Source organism: Coptis chinensis, chromosome 1 (genome assembly GCF_015680905.1).
Source record: "Coptis chinensis isolate HL-2020 chromosome 1, ASM1568090v1, whole genome shotgun sequence".
Lineage (NCBI taxonomy): Eukaryota > Viridiplantae > Streptophyta > Magnoliopsida > Ranunculales > Ranunculaceae > Coptis > Coptis chinensis.
This window is the reverse complement of record NC_141456.1, coordinates 28003018-28025419: the sequence shown is the minus strand read 5'-3', so window position 1 is coordinate 28025419 and position 22402 is coordinate 28003018. Positions and strand designations below refer to the sequence as shown.

General features: G+C 37.4%; 1 pseudogene across 1 annotated transcript; it reads right to left on the bottom strand.

Annotated features, from left to right (window-relative positions):
- Positions 1-371: 371 nt before the first annotated feature.
- LOC147523280 (uncharacterized) lies at positions 372-16411 on the bottom strand (annotated as a pseudogene). Its single transcript, XR_015200895.1, has 19 exons — positions 16151-16411; positions 15501-16080; positions 15287-15388; positions 15173-15229; positions 10775-10815; positions 10721-10743; positions 10024-10370; positions 9296-9414; positions 9096-9173; positions 7397-7518; positions 6146-6200; positions 5273-5437; positions 4788-4866; positions 4554-4639; positions 3457-3586; positions 2776-2908; positions 1927-2097; positions 1358-1556; positions 372-850 (listed from the first exon to the last, which is right to left on the bottom strand). The product of XR_015200895.1 is annotated as an uncharacterized LOC147523280 (transcript).
- Between the last annotated feature and the right edge of the window lie 5991 nt (positions 16412-22402).

Below are 22402 nucleotides of genomic sequence, written 5' to 3'. Positions count from 1 at the left end.
CGTTAACAGTCTACAGAAAGAAAGAAATTTTGTTTAAGTCGGTAAAATTTGGGCGCTGGTACATTGAAGCACGGTCTTTATTTCCAGCTTTTTCTTCTGTCAAAAGTCCTTTGCTTTTTCTTTTTTTTTTTTTTTTTGAATGGCAGGCCTGTTTTTAAACGAGGTCACCCAAATGTTTTACCAACTTTGCTAGTTTATAACTCATAACTCAAAAGTTTATAATAGGTTAGTTAAATTTCAACCATATCTCAGCGTAAACTCAATTTTCAATGCCTATCTAAGCAGCCATTTATCAAATTCTTGTCTTACTTTCTAGAACTTTCATTAATTCAAAATTTTAATTTTGAATAGATAAACCAAAGGAGACAAGCTTTCATAAAACCACAAATAGAATTATATTACAGGCGTTAACAAAGTATATTCTAATCAACAAAATTATCATCCACTTGCAAAATGGAAAACATCAAATGGGGAATAAAACTACACTCATACACTACAGACTTCAGATCCGCGACAAAACTACCCCTTCTACAAATATCTCAACGCAACGGCCCTGAAATTTTTGGATTTTCTTAGTGCAGGTAGAGCACCCATGTATGTAAAAAACTTATGGCTATGCTTCTGAAGATAGGCGGATGTTACTGATCCTGAATTGTTGGCAACTTTTCTAGCAACGACTCCAAGAATACCGAACACAACTTTGTAAGGGGCGGAAGAACATGTGAGGATCCACTACTAAATATGGTTTCCCATGGCCTTTTTGATGGTACGAACGGGACTGATTGAGTCTGTTCTTTTTCAATATGGAACTGGGGGAGCTCACCATAAATAGATGTGTACCCATGCTTTCCTGTTTTATAGAGAAGTACATGTCAGACTATATAAGAATACAAGTAACTGAAGATTATGGTATAATTTGTTCCAAACAACTTATAATGCAACCAGTTCAATTTTCCCCAATTAACTAAGGTGACACACAGAGAGACTGTTCAAGCGTATCCTATTTACTTTGTTTCGATTTATTCATGGACTAATTGCTTTGTGTTCAAGGCGGATGACCAGATAACAGATCAAAACTGTCAAAGTTGGGAATACTGGTTAGACGATGAAGTCAGATGATATTTCCTCCGTAACTGAACCTTCTTATAGGAAAGTGCATGTGTCCCTCTATATTCATTGTTTAATATATGTACTATGGCCTGGAGGATAAGGAAACTTGAATGTCCTTTACTCCGTTGTGCATAATTTCAAATTATAATATTATAGTATGCATCTCCAGAAATTTTTGGCAAATCAGAATGGTTTAGAGTAATGTTGCAATATCAACTAAAAAATACAAGCAGCGAGGAAGAATTACCTGTTTCCTCAGAGGGAACAAGACCCTTCTTAAGATTCCGGCTACTTTTAAGATCATCTTTACTGTATGGATCAAAAACGACGTACTCATGGCCACCACTTATATATACAAGCAATTCTGGAGGTTGATCTTCATACGATACTTCTTCTTCATGAGAAGATGGAGTGGATTGAAGAAAGCAAATCCCCCCTCCCTTTGACTGAGATAAGAAAATAAGATAGAAGAAATAGTTGGAAATGTAAATTTTTCCACTAGATAAACTGATACAAGTTCTCAAGGAGATCATAATCCAAAAAAATGCATGAACATCACCCACAATCATTTGATAATTGATAGATTATCGGAATTACAAAATTTAAGGAAAAAAAAATGATTTCCTCTCTTTTAACAAAAGCAGTTACAGTCATCTGGGATTCTTCAAGACTAACCAAGGTATATAAAGTTATAAACAGGTGCAACTCCACCATCAAAGCAGTGTGATTTTGGGAGAAAAACCAGAGTTTGCCATCCTTAGCCATAAACAGATAATAAATACCTTCCTTACTGCGTAGAAAACCAAAACACTATACCTTATTTACAAACCAAATGGACACAGGAACTGGATCATCCACATTGAATAACAAGATTACTCCATCTCTGTCCCGCACTGGTTCCTCATTAGATGCCCGCCCCCTGTTTACATGAATCGGGAATAAGAGCTAGAACAGCAAAACAAGAACGTTCTTTACTACAAGCTACAGCTGCAAAAAAAAAGACAACAACAAAAAAAACAGTTTGATTTATTAAGTATATCTAGTTACTCGTGAAAAATGGAAAATACTCTCAAGTAGGCGGTTTCAGTTCTAGGGCACATGGAAATCAAGCATTATAGAGGCTAAGAAAGAATCACGAGTATACAGATTTTAAGACAATTATCTCAACTATATAGGACAGAAAGCCCTTGAAAATCAGAGAGCACTTTAAACAAACTGGTTATTCTTATTGGGTGACCAAACAAAAATCTGAATTAATTAGGAGTGAATTAACTATTGGCATTTTGCATTATTCTCGAAGGGCTAATTTGATACCATGGATATGTTGACACGGAAAATTTCAAGACAATATTTTCAAGCTGATTCTGAATCTCGGTAAGTTCTGAAATTTTCAAACACTATGTCAGCAGGTTACATTTTCTTTTCATGGGTGACAGCCTGACAGGGCAAACTTGTAAAAGATAGGCATGTGTATCGTCATTGTTTGATAGTGAAAATTTAGATAGCGGAAATTACAATATAGATTCTGAAATCTCTGCTGTTATTTCAGTATGTTGCAGCATTTTGATCTATGAGGAAGGCTGGCTTCTAACTCATCCTATAAATTGAAGAAACAAAGACGCAATTAACATTCAACAGTGTAAGAGACTAAGAGCAGACACAAACCTTCTGCAAGAAGTTTATATGACCAAGACATAGCAAGCATTGATGTACTCCAAACAGATAGCTGTGTTACTGAATCAAGGGATGCTGAAACAATGAATTCTGACTTTCCAACAAAAGATAGCGAGACAATTTTCTGTATAAAAATGTATATGACAGTTAGTGGCTTAGTGCACTCCGATCACAAGAAAAAATAAAGGTAGTCTAAGGACTTGCATAAACCATCTCTGTTTTAGTTATTTCAGTTTGTTCAACATATATGTGAGACTTATAGCATAATCCCACATCGGGAGTCTAAAGCCTTGCATAATACTATTTAAGTTCTTGTCCTTGCCAATTGGTTTTGAGTTGGATGCTCCAAAGTTTAAGATGGTATAAGAGCAAGCTATTTCAGTTTGGTACAACAGCCCGTTTCTCCATGTCACCCAATAATGTTAGTCCACATGTTAGGCTCAAGTAATGTGACACATGAGGGAGCGTGTTGAGACACGAAGTATAATTCCATATCTTGAGTTTAAAGCCTAAGTAATAATGTATAAGCTCCTTGGGCCGCTGTATTCATTGCCAATTGGTTTTGAGGTGGAAGCAACAATATTGTAAGGCAAGAAAACAGTTATTCCATCATCTTCCTTCCAAATCAGCAGAATAACCAGGTTCAAGAAACAATATCCAAATTTTATTTACCGCGAGTGCCTCTCCAATCACAGTGACGAGGACATTTTTATCAGCGTCCCACAACGTAATAATGGTTTCTGCAGCCACAGCCAAGACGGAGCCATCAGCAGAAAATGCAACAGCAGTCATAGGTCTTTTCCTGCACATCAAACCACATTATATCATGATTGAACTACACAATGGTAAAAGGTACAATATTTGCACATCCTACAACATGGTTTCCCTTTATGCCATGCACAGGTGGGGTAATAATTACTTACCTCCCCTGTTATTTCTGTCTCAAGTCATAACATAATACATTCGTAGAATTCAAATCGCGTCAAGGCTTTTCGGCTTAATTTTATTTCTTTTTTCTCTTGAACATGTGCCTAATTTGTTCAAATTCAGATTGGGAGTTGCAACCCATGCCTAATTTGAAAAACATCTTTGCTTTCTTTTATTTTTCTATCTTGCAAACAATTATATAACATTAAGCATAGAGATTATATTCATTTCTCCTGACAGATTACTAGACAACAGAATAAACTTCTGCTGTATCAGATGGCTGCCCAGTCTCACTCTAAAAGAACTAACACAGTATATTTACACCTATCAATAGGATGTTTAGACAGGACTGGATCCGGTTGAACTTGTATAATTTTAGCTACTTGAGCTTTTATGAGATATTCTCCCCTTAACTTCAGGGCCAAGGCAGTTGGGGAAGTATTTACCATGCGGTATGGAAGTTAAATACCATGAAAATCCGAAAAAGGCCAAAATAAAGGGCTAGTTTTGTATATAGACAAAAATCACACAATATTGAAACACGGGAACTTTTTGTGAATTATGTAAATCTAAAAACACATTTACTGATCTCAATTTTTATATTTCGTTAAGTTACAAGCCAATAAGTCATACATGGTAAATTATATAAAATGTTATCTTAAAAGATAATCTGTGATGTACGTCTCTTAAAATTGGTGGTGAAAAATATAAATGGACCTTTTGCAGTCTCTACTGCTTACCTAATAGCAATAAGAAGTATGTTATTATTTCCATTTGAGAGTGGAGTAAATATATGACAATCTTCATTAAAGACAAACTAAAAAAGTAAAGCAGAATCATACTTGTATGAACCAAATGAATGGCATCTCCAACCAGATTTAGAAGGCACTTGATCTTTTTTCCGTATATTGGAACTGCAAACCCAAACCTGAGAAATTGAAATTATGTTACACAAACATTTGTTATTAAAAACTGAACATAGAAATACAACAAATGAAGACCTAGCATCTACAGATCACTTGTCATCCAAAGGCTACATAATATAAAAGTCTTACACTTGGACTAACAAATTTTACCTTGAAGTCTCCTCCGAAGGAAGAGCTTACAGCCATATCACGGGTAGGATGGAATGCCAGAGCAGAAATTCCAGCATCACTATTGAGTGAAAAATGGAAGTACATTTCAGAAACAATAGCAAAATCTTTAACCACACCATTTTATTTTATTTTATTGCCAGTCCAGGTGATTTGCTGTTACATAAAAATAACTCCTTGTACTTGAATACTAGTTAAGGGGTAAAAGGGTTTCCTGGGTTCAGGCTAATAATGATACTAACAATGGTTTAAATTTTTTTTATCGGTAAAATTATATAAAGAAGTAATAATAATGATACTAATAATAGTAGTAATAGTTATAACATAGAGCACACAGTGAGAGAGAATGGCATATCAATTTTTGACACTTTGTCAGACCCAACATTGACATGCTTATGTCCAAGTAACAAAGTCAATGTTAATTTCAGTTTGTTTCTATTCTTTTGGAGGATAAGATTCAAGGAAACCTGTGAGGCTCATAGATGACTAGACAATATGAATTCTCCCTTGCGCGATCCCAAATCCCAAAACTTGAGACAAACGAGACCCCCAATCCCCTCTTCAGGAAGCTTAACTTCAGCAGTACTAAGTTTTGATCCATCCATGGACACAGCTGTCAATGCCAAAACTAACTGCAACCACAAAAGAGTACTGAATTTAACTTCACGCACAGGACAAATATTATGAGCAAAACTAAATAAATATGAATTTCAGAAGTGTAAGGCTTAAACGAATGTCCACTTTGAGGTTCAAGCTCTGTCTGGGATACATTGATCTTGACCTGGGATCCGTTGTCTTCAACAAGAAATTCAACGGGACTCATGATAGATTCTACAAACCCTCCTAGGCCGGTTCAATTAATTGTGTCAGCAATTTTTGTTAGCTACTTTGAATTACAACAAATTTCATTTTTGTAAACCTTTTCTCTTTGACTGAATCATATTCGAGAGCATTCATCTTAGATTACCCGATCTACCCACAAAAGTTGCACATTATTGCTTCTCAATCTCAACACACGTAGAAGGAACATTTAGTGATTGAGGACTACAATGAGACCACTCCTAAGATACGCAATTTTGGCCACAACTGGAAATTAACATAGGAATAAGGAAATAATTTGTCTCTTAATGGTTTCCTGAAACAAGAGTTGCGACCTAGTAGTACTTCTTGTTACAGAACTTCAACCATTTTGATTTTATATAGACTATAGAGTCATAGAGAGAAGACAACATTTTACGTTTGTATGTGGATGTGTAGCATCTTGAAAAAAAAAAAATGAATATCGATGAGAAACACAGCAAAGAAACAAACTAAAAGCAACCAAAGAAAGGCAAGTATACTTCTGCATACTGTGACTTCATTGTCAGCTTGATGGCTCCTTTCACAAACTTGGATCTGCAAAATAGCATATTTCAACTTGTTACAATTAAAGATACACTTTGAGAAAACCAGAGAAATCTTGACACTCCCAGCCCGTGTCATGGTGGTGAAATTAAGTGCTGATTTATGGGGATTTTTTTTTTTTAGCAATGGGCTTCTCAGTGTGATTCCTGACAACAGAAAAGTAAGGTTTCTTCAATCCTCCAAAAAACAAAAAAAAACAAAAAGGAGTAACACTCTAGACCACTAGTAAGGGACAATCAGACTTTTAATTTTTCAAATCTGCATTTAGTTTAGAAAGCTAGATAGGTCCAACTGACTTGTCCTTCAGATGAGGTGCTAAGGTTGTCGGAGGGTTGAACTACAACCTAGGAATGGGTCCAACCTCCATCACTAACAATCAATCAATAATCTTGAGGTTCTTCGACTTAAACACATGCAGAGTTCAAGTAAACAATGAAACAAACAGCCCATGGTATTCAACTTAGCCCTCCTCTGGCTGAAGCAAAATATTAGATAAAGCGTAAGTTTTACTGGACACGCCATAATTGAAAAATAATGTGTCAGATACGAATCCAAGTGTCTGTGTCGGACACATATTGTATGTGATATACCTCATTTTTTTTTAAATATTTTGCCGTGTCAGACACTTCATATCCGTGTCCATGTAACTTAGGATAAAGCTGATATGTGCAAGGATGATGTGCATAAGAACATTGTGAGCAACAAAATCAACCCAAGTGATCTCCATATGGGATCCATTACTGCAAGTCTGTGGGCGGGTGTATGTGTTCATGTCCAAGAAAGATAGAGAGTTGGTTAGCTCCAAAATGTGCAGGTTGTTAATGATTTAGAGATGTGATGCAGTACTGAAGTAGCCATCTTTTATTTCAATTGATCTTTCCAACCAATGACTATTCACATGACATACTATATGTTGGATTTAAATCCAAACAATCCAAGGTGTCAAGATGAACATCATGCTTCATAAAGACGGCTAAAAAATAATCCTCAACAATAGATAAACTTACAATGTAGGGTAAATAACGAAGGCCAAACCCTAAATGAAAACATAGAATAATAAATAAATAAACTCGCTTCAAGCATGAGAAACTTTAAAAAAACAAAAATCAAACGTCAATAGCCTAAACATGGAAATCTAACCAACATATTGAATGCAAACAGGCTTTTTATGAGATTAACCTATCTACCTGTGAAATTTCATGATTGTCAAACAAACTGTAGAACTGTATGCTATAGCTTTCTGTCTGTACACCAACCAAACCGGCACTGTGATCAAACACAAACCCCCCACGTAAACCTCCATAGATCTCTGGAAAAGAACAACAAAGCTGAACATACAAAGTGGGAAGTTTTTAGAAGTATATTGGGTCCTAATTCCATTGCACAATACATAAGGAACTAAGGCAATGCCACAAAAGGGACCATAGTGTAGATGGAAAGCATATAAATTTCATTGATAACTAGTATGTTAGAGTTATAAGGGATATCGCCCGAGAGGCTATAGGCACAAGAACCACACCCCCAAACGGCGGAATTTAAATCACAATTAGTTTAAACCTTGTTATTTTATTACATATTGAAGTAATAAAAGGCTAAAACTAAGGCCATAACCTCTATTTTTTTTCTTTTCTCTCCAACTTTCTTCATCATTGACAATAACATAATTAAAAGCAGGAGGTATATAGGCATTGGCATGGCAACTAAGAAAGGCACTAATACATTACAATCTAGGTTACATGGACACGCCATATTTTGAAAAAAATATGTGTCGGATACGTAACCACGTGTCCGTGTCCGTGTCGGACACATATTATATGTAATTTACCTCAAATTTTGATATTTTGCCATGTCCAACAATTTGTATCCGTGTTTGATACGGACACACCTACCCATGTCAATGTAACCTAGATAATTTCAATTTAGACATGTGAATTGCAGCCTAATACAATGAGGCAAGGAGCTGAAAGTTTGGCTATTGCTAGTAACTTATTAGCACTGCAGTTTACACGTCTGAGACCATCTAATTTATTAAATTTAGAATTATTAAAAAATTAATTAATTATTCCTATCTGCGTCCCCGTGTCGATCTTCAACTGCTCGCCGTATCCGACACCCCGTATCCGTGTCGGACACCGACACGCGTGCCCGTGTCAATGTAACCTAGATTACAATAGTCTCAAAGTAAAGACCTACAACCACATTAGGACCTTTACTGCTTCATTCCCTAAAACAGAACATATCCTATCTTGTAAAATAGAAACAAAAGCAATATTCAACAAAGATATTAGAAGCATAGTAACACTAAACTGAAGGCTCTGTTTTCTTTAGAGAAAAAAAAATATTTTCTGCAATCTCACCACATTAATTGCCAATTGAATGGAAAGCTTCTGAGAAGTTAAAAAGTCAATGAGCATATTAGAGTAACCTCAACCATCTTAACATAGTATCATGTGGATGTGTGGTACTGCAACTGCCCAAGGCTGTTTTCTGGGAAATATGACTACCCATTGACAAAAGTCTTAGGCGCTAGTTGATGATTTTATAAATCAGCCTTGTTTTTGCCCTCATTTAATCATTCTAATAGATGATATGACAATTTTCTTATGATGGCAATTGGAATGCACTAAAATGCTGACTATGAGTTCCTTAATATACAATGTTAGCAGTAGTACATTAAATATAATCCCACTTATAATTATTTTTGCAGCTTCATACTTCTCCATTCTTTGCAAATCTTTCATATTGATGCAAAGACACAGAATTAGCTCTGCCAATCATAAGTGGGACCACTTGTCTGGCGCGTCAAACTTCAACTATGCTATGGTACCACGGTAAATGTACATAATGTAAAGAACAAAAAACAGTAGAACTATGGCTGAGACAAACCTCAATGCCAGATATGGACTTTATGATTTCCATGGAAGGCATTTTCAGTAAATGAATTCGATTATTTGCACAAGATACCTGAAAATAAATAACTTCAGTAAGTTGGATCACGTTATGTTCCACTGAATCCATTACGAATCGATATAGAAAAAAGAGAATGTTATTGCCATATCTACACTGAAGTTGAAATAAGTTCTCACGGATGATAGAGAAGGGTCTTGAGATTCTGTAAAATATAAAAGTGGGGCCCCAATGCGCGGCAGAAATTTCTTCTTCCCGGTTTCAAGCTGCCAAACCACAAAAACTCCTTCCTTTCCACCTAATTATAAATACAGACCCCAAAAATTGTCAGAACATACTCAAAATAGCTATACTGTTCATGAGCTAGGAGTTATCCATAACAAGCTGTTTAATTTGTTTATAATTAAAGGGCATTTATTACCAGTTAAATACTAAAGTCCTCTAAGCTACTATAGTTACATATTCTTTTTGATAATCGAAGATATAGTTAGCTTTCACGAGGAGCCAATCGTCCCGGAAAACTCATGGACTTTCAAATCTAGCATGGCAGAAGAATAAATCACTAATAAATTTGTCAGGACAGTGTACCAAAACAATTCTGTGAAAGAAAATGGAACTATTCATTTAGAGGCCAGGGTTAATGCACCACCCTACGTCATGTAAGGATCTGTTTTGAAAGCCACAATCATCCCTTCAGACCATATGATTCTTTCATAAATCACTACCCCATTTTTAAAAAGTGATATGCAATGGATCAGAAGGATCCGATCATCCAAACTTTGTGTATGCCATATAGTCTAGGTGAGCAACGTAAACCATTGATTTCACCCCAACTCCCTTCAGTTCCCACAAACTTAGAAACTACCACATGAGTGTGTCATTGTAAAGCTGTAAGTTTTAGCCTTACCTGAGTATAAATAAGCTCCATCAGAGGAAAATTATAGAGATTTTACTTCAGATGGGTGCCAGTGCCAAGTTGTGCAGGAGTCAGCATCATCACCTTCCCTCACCCCAGGCCTTTCTTCTTCATTCTTTAGCACTCTTCCCTTCTTTGTTACTCCACTTCCAGAAAATTCTCTGTTTCCAAAATCTCTCCAAATCAAAATTCCCTCCTTTGGATGGAAAACAATAACTGAAAAGCTCTTTGTGTGATGCAGCTTCATCTTCTTAACATCATACTTGGAGTCCTTCGCTAGGATATTCCATAGGTGAACCTCGTGCTTGTTTCGGATACCAAAATATTCCCCAGAGGCACTGATACAAAAAAAAATGTATTCAACAATCATACCAAAATCTCATACTCGGCATATGTTATAAAACGAAAAAACAAATAAAGCTATGTAGTTGACAACAATCTTCAATTGTTATTTTAACAAACAATCTTCATGGAGAAGACAAAACTCTACTTTCAAATTCAATCCAGTAACGCTCATATCTGACATAATTTTTCCAAAAAAGTTTTTATAATGCTTCAATTCCTTTCCATAGAACAACTTAAACCTCTCAGAAGGAGAAGTGAAAATTCATTGATACTAAGAAAATCTACTTTTTTTTCATTGTTTAACTAAATTACTTCTTATAGTGAAGTAGCGCTTGTTATATGCCTAGTCAAAATCCATATAAAGTACGGACAAGAGCCATCTGAAAGCACCTCCGCCAACTTCCAGATCATCAGGTTTCCCCTTGCTCTCAATTTGGAATCACCTGAAAACCAAGACAAAGTTCTAGATCAAGTATCAGCAAATAAATCATAATGCCAGTTTATAAACAAAATTCCAATAACACAATATTTTACTGGAACCACTTGGCAAAACTATCACACTAGTCACATCTCCTTCCAGCTCATTTATCTGCAATTTCGAAACCCAAAGTTAGAAACTTTAATTGAAAATATTAGAATTAGCAGTGTTTCCAGTACAAACAAGTAGTTTTGAAACTTTCGCCAACTGTAATCATTTTTTTTTTCTTTGGGATACAAATATGAAATTTCCCATCTTAGTTATTGAAATGTCGACTCTATTTCGATGAGAATTTGAAAACCCGGTAATTTAGGCCTAAACCGGTTTAAACTGCCTAATACTAACAAATTAGATAAATATTTGCATTGGATTATTGAAAGACTTAGGGGGTGTTTGGATTATATTTATTTATTGTCAATAAACATTTATTAGTTAAAAAACTTGGTCTCTATTTTTGTAGAAAGTTATTTTTCACCCAAAAAAATATTTATTGGTCCAAAAAACATGTTTTATGATAAATAGCAAAAACCGATAAAGAACCGAATAGTAAAAAACCCGTGGGTACCTGAACCGAATAATAAAAAACCCGTGGGTATCCGAACCGATAAAGAACCGAAACCGTATAACCGAATAGTAAAAAACTTGTGGGTACCCGAACCGAAACCGGAACCGATTATTATGATTTCGATATATAAAATTTAGTATTATATTATATTTAAGATAATCAAACTCATACATCTATATAATAAAACAGCTTGGTCTTTAAGCTCTTTGTGTGAAGCCTACATCGGACGGCTAACAGTTAATACACTCACTACATCTGACGGCTCATAGATAGTTAATATATATAAATCTATATAAATCTATCTCATATATATCCACGGGAAGGCTATATAAATCTATCCAGACTGACGTAAAATCTATCTATATAAATCTATCCAGACTGACGTATCTCATATATATCCACGGGAAGGCTATATAAATCTATCCAGACTGACGTAAAATCTATCTATATAAATCTATCCAGACTGACGTAAAATCTATCCAATTACCACAAAGCACAAGCCGATACTTGAAATAGAGAGTCGGAAGAGTCCTAGGATAATAGAGAGTCCCAGGAAATAGAGTCCCGCACTCATCTTCTATATAGACCTGCGCCTGCCCCATCGAAATATCCACGTAATAAGTTGATTCCAATTAGGAAACTACTCAAAGATACTGATTCATACCAATTAGGAAACTACTCAAAGATACTGATTGATATTAATCTATATCTTCATTCGGATATATATCCACAGGATCCAAGGCTATATAAATCTAATCTAAGTTCATTCCAATTAGTATATACAAAGCTCAAAGTTTAGCTCCGGTAGTAAGTGAATCTCACGCTTTAGAAGCATTAAGCCTGACTCAAACAAGAAATTGAAGTAGTGGAATCACTATCCAATTACCACAAAGCACAAGTCCTGGGTAAGTAAAATCATATAAAGGTGTCAATCATCACTCACACCAATCAATGAAGTATAGATTATAGCTAGAGGCATTAATATAATTAATAAGGGAATTAGAAAAGAAGTCCAAGTTTTTATTAATGTGTATGCCTTTAACATCGCAAGACGCAGCCTTTCTCCTAGGGTTTTAATGAAGCTCAAGTTATCCATCTCGCCAGATTGCGAAATCATCTATGCAACGGGTACACAAAGCGTTAATAGAACTTTATATCAAGTTACTCCAAAGTTCACATCAAGTTACTCCAAAGTTCATCTATTAGGGAAAAAACATGTGCACAATTGACACTTCACAGTTCACACCTTTGAATCGGATTCAGTACTTAATTGGCTGATCGAGTTCTTTCTATTTACACAGTTTTCTTCAGTGCATAAGTTTCCCATGAGTGCATGATTTGCAACAATTGGAAAACTTGGGTAAACCGAGCCTTAACGGATTTCGCTTTTTCACTACAAGCCAATAAACCAACATGCAAATTAACATATATCAAACCACTAGCACAAATTCAATAAAGTCTGTTTTTGTACCATGGGTAGACCTCATTCCCTTTATTATCAAAAAAATAATAGTAATAAAGACCTCATTCCCTTTTAAACCAACTACCAAATCCAGTTACTTAGTGGCATGTAATGTAAAAATCAAGCGGATATATAACAGATTAACAGAGGCAACTCTTTTAGAGTTAACCGCTATGTGCATCACATCTTAAATCCTAAATCTACCGGATATACATGATATATCTCGGGATAATTCCAAACACACACCAAGTCTAACGGCATAATAATAATAATAAGATTCCATTTGTAGTATCCGAGTGGAATAACCAAGTCCAAGGATGATATATCAATCCGGACTACGGGGTAATGTGGTGGAGGTCCCCGAGAACATGTGTCCTTTACGGTATGGAGCCTTGCCAATCGGGGATCCCCGTGAAGAAGGGGTTCAGAGTCCCGATTTAAGTAGGTAATTGCCAATCTTCTTTCTCTGTAGGTTCCCAAGCTAAGTGACCATATAAAGACCAACAATTATTAGAACTCCTCCTATAATGTTGTGCAAGTATGAAAAATACATAAAGTTAGCACAACGATGACTGTGTGTCAGTCATTTAATTAAGATATGATGCTTAGTTTTTCGATAACTTGCAAAGCCAACAGCTACGTAAGATACGTTCTGACATATCCATTTTCGGCTTCAGAAGGGTACCAAGTCCAACTACTCCTGTTTGTGGGATATAGCAGTGTCTCTTCGGTTTGATAAATGACATGCAGTCAAACGGCTAAATGCATATCAATAGAAGAACCAAGGCCGATTGTCTAACTAAAAAAATGGTTTGATAATGCTCCTTAGGAATGATCTTTTGTCATATGGTGAAGACGAATCGAGAAGGTTTATCAAAGTAGTCATGTTTTTGTTTTATCAATATCGGTGTATATATATATATATATATATATATATATATATATATATATATATATATATATATATATATATATATATATATATATATATATATATATATATATATATATATATATATATTTTGAGATACTTAAAATAGTTGTTTAACATGAAATTGAATATTGTAAAAATAATGTTTAATGCACTTTTGTAAAAGCATAGTGGCGTAGCCACGGGTTAAATTCTAGTTATAATATAAAATATGTTTTTTTACGTATTAAATATATATAGCATAATAGTTAATGTGTGTTGTTAAATGTATATTTTATAACAATACGTTAAACAAGTGTATTATAAATGTTAATAATAATGTTAACATGTATATTATGAATTAACTAATACATTTTATATTTATTAACTTATGCACATGCATATTTAAATATGATGCACATGATTGATATATTGTGGTACACGCACTTATTATAAACCAATATATAGTGTTCATGTTAAAAATTAGTGATAAAATGTAATTGTAAGACATATGTACTCGCATGTTCGATTTAAAATGTGAGTTAATATACGTGTGCAAATATATGTGTATGCACGTAAAATATATCAAGATAACAAATATATGTGATTGCACATGTACATGGGTACAATGAAACAAATATATGTGTATGCACGTTAAAAAAAAAAAAATTGGTATTAGATATTTGATTATTTTAATTTCTATATCAAAGCTTGAAATTATCACATTAATGGTAAATATTTTAAGGTGTATGATTGATATATGTTCATAGATTGATGTGATTGTTGATACACCACTAATTATACATAAAATATTATCATGTAGGAAAAGAAAAAAATAAAAATAAAAACAAGTTTTAGTGTTTAAATGATTGAAATTATTTAATAATCATAATAAATAATAAATACCCGAATTAGAACCGAAACCGGAAAAAAAAAACCGTGGATTTTGATGGTTTTGGGTTGGGTTCTATAATTCTCATACTAAAACTGTTAAGAACCGAAGCCGATAGAACCGCAAATACTAAAATCCAAACCCAAACCGCTAAAACCTGACCCGTTGGCACCCCTACTTATGAGTCATTTTATTTTTGGGGAATTAGTGATACCCCCCCACATTTGAAGATCTCTTTTGCGATACCCCCCACATTTGAAGATCATTTGCGATGCCCCCACATTTTCAACTTCTGTCTTGACCGAGTCAAACCGTAAGAAAAAAACTCAAAACAAAAAAATTGACCTAATTAAATAGTGGAGATTACCAAAATACCCCTCCATTATTTAATGGCGACCGCTCCTTATAATGCGCGCACCTTCTTCGACTAAGAATTTCTACTTAGATCACGGGTCACTGCTTGTCTCTCAAAAGAAAAAAAATATTACATATAGACGCAGGTGGATACATCTTATGTAATGTGAACGGAAGGTTTCCCGTAACATCTAAACCAATAAAAAAATCAGACATCAGAATGAACATTTACAATTAACATATCCTACCTTGAGCTGCCCAATAAGGATGAATCAGGCCACGACCACCCATGGTATGCTTACCCGGTCGAAAAGGTGGCCCCCAATCCGGATTATGGTATAATGTAACCCCTACAAGAAAAAGTAAAATCATCACTACTATGTTTTAGTATGCACCAAAGACCATATACTCCAAATCACCACCAAATGCTTAATTTATAATTTTGTTCAAAAAATTAATCACCTTGAGCTTGAAGCCTTAAGTCAGACTGAGTAGCAGCAACAGAAACAGATAGAGAGTCCATACGTATATTCCTCAAATATTCCAAGTCCTCCCTCAAATGTTTAATCTCCCCACAATGCGAGTCGGGGTTGGTCAACGAGGTTTTGCAAAAGCGTTTTGGATGCTCAACTCCAATACGATTACGATCTGTCTTGTAGGGAGGTGAATGAGAAGTCCTGAGTTCGCCCTGTCCTAGCAGTTGTTTCTTAATAGAAAGTTCTCGTCTCCATGAATCTCTTTCTTCTTTCAATGGTCCAACCATGTTTCTCCATTCATCAGCAACTACTTGGTAACGAGCCACACGTTTCCAATCCCAATGATGCAGAAATTCTACTTTGTGTAAGAACTCTTGTGAATGCATCACTATCTTTCTCTCCAGCTGAATATAACCACAATTCTCTTCTTGATGTTTATGATCTTCTTCTTGTATCAAAGTCTCTGACATCATCATACGCTTTATCTCCAGCTCAACTTCAGTGATAATATACTTATGCTTCCATTGCTCAAACCCATCAGTCAAGTGCCGATGTTCCTGATTTCCCTATGACAACATCATTGTTATCATCTCCAGCTCAACTTCATTGATCGAGAATGTAGTTATGCTTTTGTACCTCAACCCCATCAGTCCAAACCGGATGTTCATGATCTTCAAGTTCTTGTATCAACTTCTCTGACAACATTATTCGATTTATCTCCAGCTCAACCCCAGTGAGAATATAGTTATGGCGGTTCCAATCTTGATGTTCATGATCTTCAAGTTCTTGTATTAAAACATCCGACTGCATCATTGTCTTCATCTCTAACTGGATCTCAGTGATAATGTAATTATGCTTCTGTTGCTCAAACTCATCAGTCCCTTTGTTGTGTTCCATTGTACCTTTAATGAACAAAACAAGTCCCAATCGGATGAGAACACATCAATACACTTAAAATAAAAAATATTACCAATTCAACAAACATCCATATATTAGAAATGTCCAATCTAAACATCTAATCTTGGAATTCATCTAAACAGGTTTGAATTTGCGTTGAACACTTGAATCACAGTGTTCAAATGCCAAATCCAAAGTTCTAAACATTGTATTATGAAAAATAAGGATCCATCAATGATAATACATGAACAAATTGATTTTATATACAAAACAATACATGTCTTTAACCAAACCAAAAATTTGATGAATAATTATAGCATATATATAGAATTATTAGATCTAAACATCTAAACCACGAATCAGTATAATGAGGATGAACAACTTAGAACACGTCACAAAAACAAATCAATCTCATGTTAAATTTGAATCATGATTGATTTAATTAAGTAGTCATGAATCATGAAAATTAATTGCACATAGCAAAACAATCAATCAACGTTCTATTGATATCAATTACGATTTATCAGATACTTGAAAAATGTGATTCACGATTGATTGAATAACATTTAGTGTATTATCAAATTTTTCCACCTCTAAGATCGAAATATATTCTTTGATTTTACAACCTCTCTCTCTCTCTCTCTCTCTCTTTCTTTTCTTTTCTTCCTCTCTTTCTTATTTTTCTTATTTAAATCTCCTCTAACCACTAACTGCTCTCTGGTTCAATGATCTCCACCACTTTCTCCCATGATCACCGTCCACCTATCGCCTTAGATATCGTGGACTGGATACCGTACTCCTGACTCCGGTCCCATTATCTTGCATCCTCTCGACTCATTGAACCCCTCCTTGCTACTATGCCTCTCTGGAGTCCACGTCCCTTCAATGCTTCACGGACTAGATCCTATGCGCTCTTTCCCTTGTACCTTAAGTTACCTCGGTATATGAGACGTGTCATCCTGATGGTCATGAATTTGGCTGATACATTTTCCCCCTTTCAGCCCCCGGAACCACGTGGAGAACTCTGTTCAGGGGTCCGAGATATCTTCTGCTTACTTGATTCGCGATCCCTTATTCTCGTATCCTTTTCGTGTTGGTGTGTGTTTTCTCTCCACTGACACGTGCTAGCTCGTTCTACTTCCCCCATGCGTACTTAGCACTCCCCCACGGGTCATGATTACCTGCAGAACTTGACCCCTCGTTCCTAGGAATCCACGTGTCACCCATCTTCTGGTCCATCTCTCTTGGCTTTTGGGTTTATGCACCTAGAAAATTACCCTCTTGCCCCTGATGCTTCGAATCCCGCTCAAACGAACACTTCATTTCTTCTTTCATTTCTCCACTCTTCTTCATTCACTCAACCTCATCCCCCATCTCCCTTCTCTTTTCCTTCTCTAATCTGCCTAGTTCTTCGCCTTTGCTCCTTTTCCCGGTGGTGTTTCCCCTTGTCCTCGCTCCAGTTCTCTACGCCCTCTCTCTCTTAACTCGCAGCTGCGCTGAAAGTCAGGTTTGTTCTCCTTTTCTTTTTACTTTCTTTTTCATTTTCAATTCACTAGTTTCCGATCAACATTGATTTCTCCCTTGTCTCTTGGGCTTTATTGTATCACCCTTTGTATATTTGGGAAATCAGTGGCCTTTCTTGTATCCCCCACCTGTTCTGCGTGCCTCATGTCTGCTTCGGAGTCGTCGACCTCGTCTATCGTCAGATCTGAGGGATCTGAGACCCCACCCTCTAGGTCTAGGAGCTCCATCGCGGATGGGTCGGAGTCCCTGGCCTCCGAATCGACAAGCCCTGCCGCTACCCCCTCTACCTCAGGGAGACCCTTTAAACTTCCTCCACCTCCCTCGTACTACCGCAGACCCAACCTAGATGCAGTCAAGGCCGCTTACGGCATCCCCGATGATGTGGTGTTAGAAAACGTGTCAGGAGTGACTCATTTCCCTTACCTCGTCGGATCCGCGACCAGGAAGTCTGGTCGTCACAGTCGGGCAAATAGTGGCCGGCTTGAGATTTCCCTTGTCATTACTAGACGTATAAGTTTGTAATCATTTCAACATTCTGCCTTGTCAAGGTATTGACAATTTATGGCGTGTCATGTACGCTGCCAACTTTTATAACAAAACAAATTCTCCCAAAATCCAACTCCGCGATATAATTACCCATTACTTCATAAAAAAGAGTACTAAGTTTGGTAGTGTAGGCTATCAATCTTTTTGTAGTCATCCACGAAAGAAGTCCTTTCATTCTTAACATCACTACCTCTGATAAAGTGTGGCACCACTATCCTTTATATGTGTCCGGGATCTTTCTGTCGGCGGACATACCTTCTAAAGTTTCTCTAAGGCATTTACACTTTCTCAAAAGCGGTAAGTGTAGTTGGTCAGCTTATACGTCCTTTTACTGTTCTCATTGATGTCGCGCTTAACTTTCTCTGATACAAGTTGGAAGCCCGACTCTCACTCTCAAATATACGCCGGTGTCTATTCTGAAATCTTCTAGAAGCTCTGCGGTTTAGGAAGCGATCAGTGCGACATTCTCGATATCGACCCTGACAAAGGCACTCCTCTTCTCCTAGACCCTGCTCTCAAAGATTTTGGCAAGTACCAAGGTCCTTTCTACCGTTTGCCTCCCCCTAAAGAGAGGTTACCCAAACCTTCTCCCCCCAAGACCAAGAAGAGGGGCTATACAAAGAAGATCTCTCATTCAAGAAGTCGCGCCCAAGAGTCGCAGCCCCCGGCCTCTAACAACCCTCCTACCACTGCACTCGTCTCATCCATCCCAGCCAGTGTCCCTGGCTCTTACTCTTCCCTTGCTGATTGGGAAGACGATTTTGAAGGCACTGACTCCCCTCTGCCCTCGCAAGACATGGATGTCAACAAGCTCAAACTATGGGACAACGACCCTGAAGATGAGCCCACTGACCTGGTGGCGAAAGGGCCACCCACCAAAAGATGCAAAACTATGGGAACTACCACTGCCCCCGCAGCCCAATCCACCCTAGCCGCTGTTGTACCGCGGCCTGTGGCTCCCTCCCGTCGCCAGGGCAAAGATCTCATGCCCGTTGGGCCTGAAGTATGGCATCCCGAATTCAAAGCTAGAGATCGCGCGGTCACCACTCGAGACTCGGCCTTAGAGAACATTGCGGTGGCCGCCTCACTGTTTTTCAACTCACATCTCCCATGAGACCAAGCCTATCGTGACTCTGGAACCTTTGTTGCACATCGTGCTACTATCTACACTGGTTGGGAAAAGGTTGGACTCGTCTTGATTCTCTTGCTTGTGTCTTTCATTTGTAACATATCTAACGTCCTTTTTGTGTCCAGCTAAGCTTGGATATAGGCTATGTTATCCGTGGCTTAACCAACACCCTAGACACTCTGGACACGGTAAAGCATGAGATCTAAGGGCTGAAGGCTGGAAGGCGTGATATGCTAGGTGGGAGAAAGAGCGTGATGACTCTCGTATCGTAGCCCTCAAGGCTCACAATGATCACAAGTCCGCGGAAGTGGCTCTCCGCCAGCAACTGACTGACCTTCAGGTCAGAATGGAGAGTGAGAAGGTAGCAGATGAGGCCGCCGCTCAGACCTTGCTTGACCAATCACTGAAAGCCGCCTCTGATCGCTTTCACGACTTGGCCGAAAAGAAAATTGCTAGGGAACTCCAACGCCAACTGACTGAACTCACTATTGCTGGGAGGCTCCTCCCCTCGCCCCCTTCTATTCCTGCTCAGGCCGCTGATCCAACTGCTACTTCCACTTTGCCGCCTGAAGAAGAACTCAACACGGTCCAGGGGACCAATGATGCGGTGGTGGAAATATCAGAAGGCTCACCCATAAAAGAAATGCCAGAGGACCAAAATCTGAAAGAGATGGTTGGGGAGCAGTGACTTGGAGTTCAATCTTTGGTTTTATGTTTTGATATGCTTCGCTTTCAAACTTGTTGTCTTGATACTATGTTGTCTCGGTACTATGTGTCCCGTATTTCTGGGTGTTCCCAGCGGGCTAGTAAGTTACTCACTTTTTGTTAATCACTCTTTTGATTTGATGCACTTTAGCTACTGTCTCGTTGGGAACATGTTTTTCCATTTTGCTTGAAATTTTTCCCTTAAACTCTGTGAATGTTCCGCTCAACAATCTGTATTTCGCTTAACGATTTGCAAATGACCCCTGACTTTATTGTTCGCGAAGGGCTCTACCCCTCCGTTGTTTTTGTCAGCCACGAGGCTGCTTGGGGGGCAGCTTAGTTTGCCCCCAAGTTGGTTCTGGACCTCGCTCACTCTGAAGGGCTCATCCCTCTCGTTGTCTCTGTCGGCCGTGTAAAGGTTGGGGCAGCTCAATTTGCCCCAACATTGGTTTTGGACCTTATCGTCCGCGAAGGGCTCATCCCATCCGCTATCTTTATCAGCCATGAGGCTGGGTGGGGCAGCCCAGTTTGCCCCCAAGTTGGTTTTGGACCTCCTCGTCCATGAAGGGCTCAGCCCCTCCGCTGTCTTTCTCAGCCATGAGGCTGGGTGGGGGCAGCTTAGTTTGCCCCCAAGTTGGTTTTGGACTTCCTCGTCCGCGAAGGGCTCAGCCCCTCCGCTGTCTTTATCAACCACGAGGCTGGGTGGGGTGATAAAACATAAAATGAATAGTCTTACCTACGAAATAAAGCAATGAACTCTAAACGCAAGTAAAACTAAACTTAATCTTAAATGCCTATATTATCAAAGATTCTACTCTCAAGTCTATGAGATATAGTGGAGTAAAGTGATTCGTTCCACTCTTAGTCCTTCCGCATGCTATGTTCTCAAGTGTAAGTACTCTAAACTTAAAGTCTAATGAGAGATTTACGAAAAAGGCAACTAGACTACGATGCAACTACCCACGAAATGCAACTAGTCGACGATGGGAATAACTAAGGGAATGCTACGTTGATTCGATGATAAGGAGTTAGAGGGGGATTGATTCCACCTTAACTCGACTTAATCCTATTAACGACGAATAATCGTCGTAATCAATTGAATCGCTTCAAGCGGAAACAATTGGTTCTTCCTAATCCCTAATTACACATGGCATTCCTACCAATTCATAACTAGCATGTGTGAACGATTAAACCCATTCTCATGGTGAACTAATCGCTTCTAGAGTGGAAAGAAAATTACGAATTTAATCTACGATATTCGAATCAAGCTTTCATCAAGGCTTTCTCACCCCTCTAATGGAGGTTTAGCCGAGAATCATTACGCAATCATTACCGATTACATTTAAACTAAACATGATATAAAGAATTGAAATTTACTTAATTAAACAATAATGAAATCTAATTTAATGACTCAATTGAAATAAGGACAGGAATTGAAATTAGATCTAGAAATGGAAATGACAAAATCGAAATTGATAAAAATACTACTTTATTGATCTAATCAAAATGAAGAACAAGATTCAAAGGTTTAATCTAATACAATAATTGAAATGGAACTAAACTTAATTAATCTACATGAAAAACTAGATCTAGAAGCTATTTTAATGGCTACTTTCTATTCTAAGCTACCTTTATTTTCTAACCTAAAAATCTACTATTCTTTACTAAAAGATCTACCAATAACAAAGAGCTAAGTTTTTGTTTTTATACATTCAGATCCAAAAATCGTGCATGGGCTTGGAGCCATGTTTTGGGCCAGAGAATTAGGCCCAAAACCCAATTCTTTCCGTCCAAAAAGGTCTCTTCAGCTGCAGTTGGCTTCAACAGACTTTTCGTCCACTTCTGCTCCTCTGATTGGATCAAGGCTTAGACCATTGGAAATATCTTTCCGAGCCGGTCATTTTGACATAAGGTAGGCCCCATTCCGAGGTCTGAGTCCAAAGATATGGCCTTCGGAAGTTCTCACGACTTTGTGTCTCGCATTTTACGCTTCGCGTCGACTTTTCAGCTTTTTAGTAGGGCTTTTGGAAAGGCTTTGTCTTCTAGAAACTTGGCCTTTAATCACGGAACTCCTTAGTAATCGACCT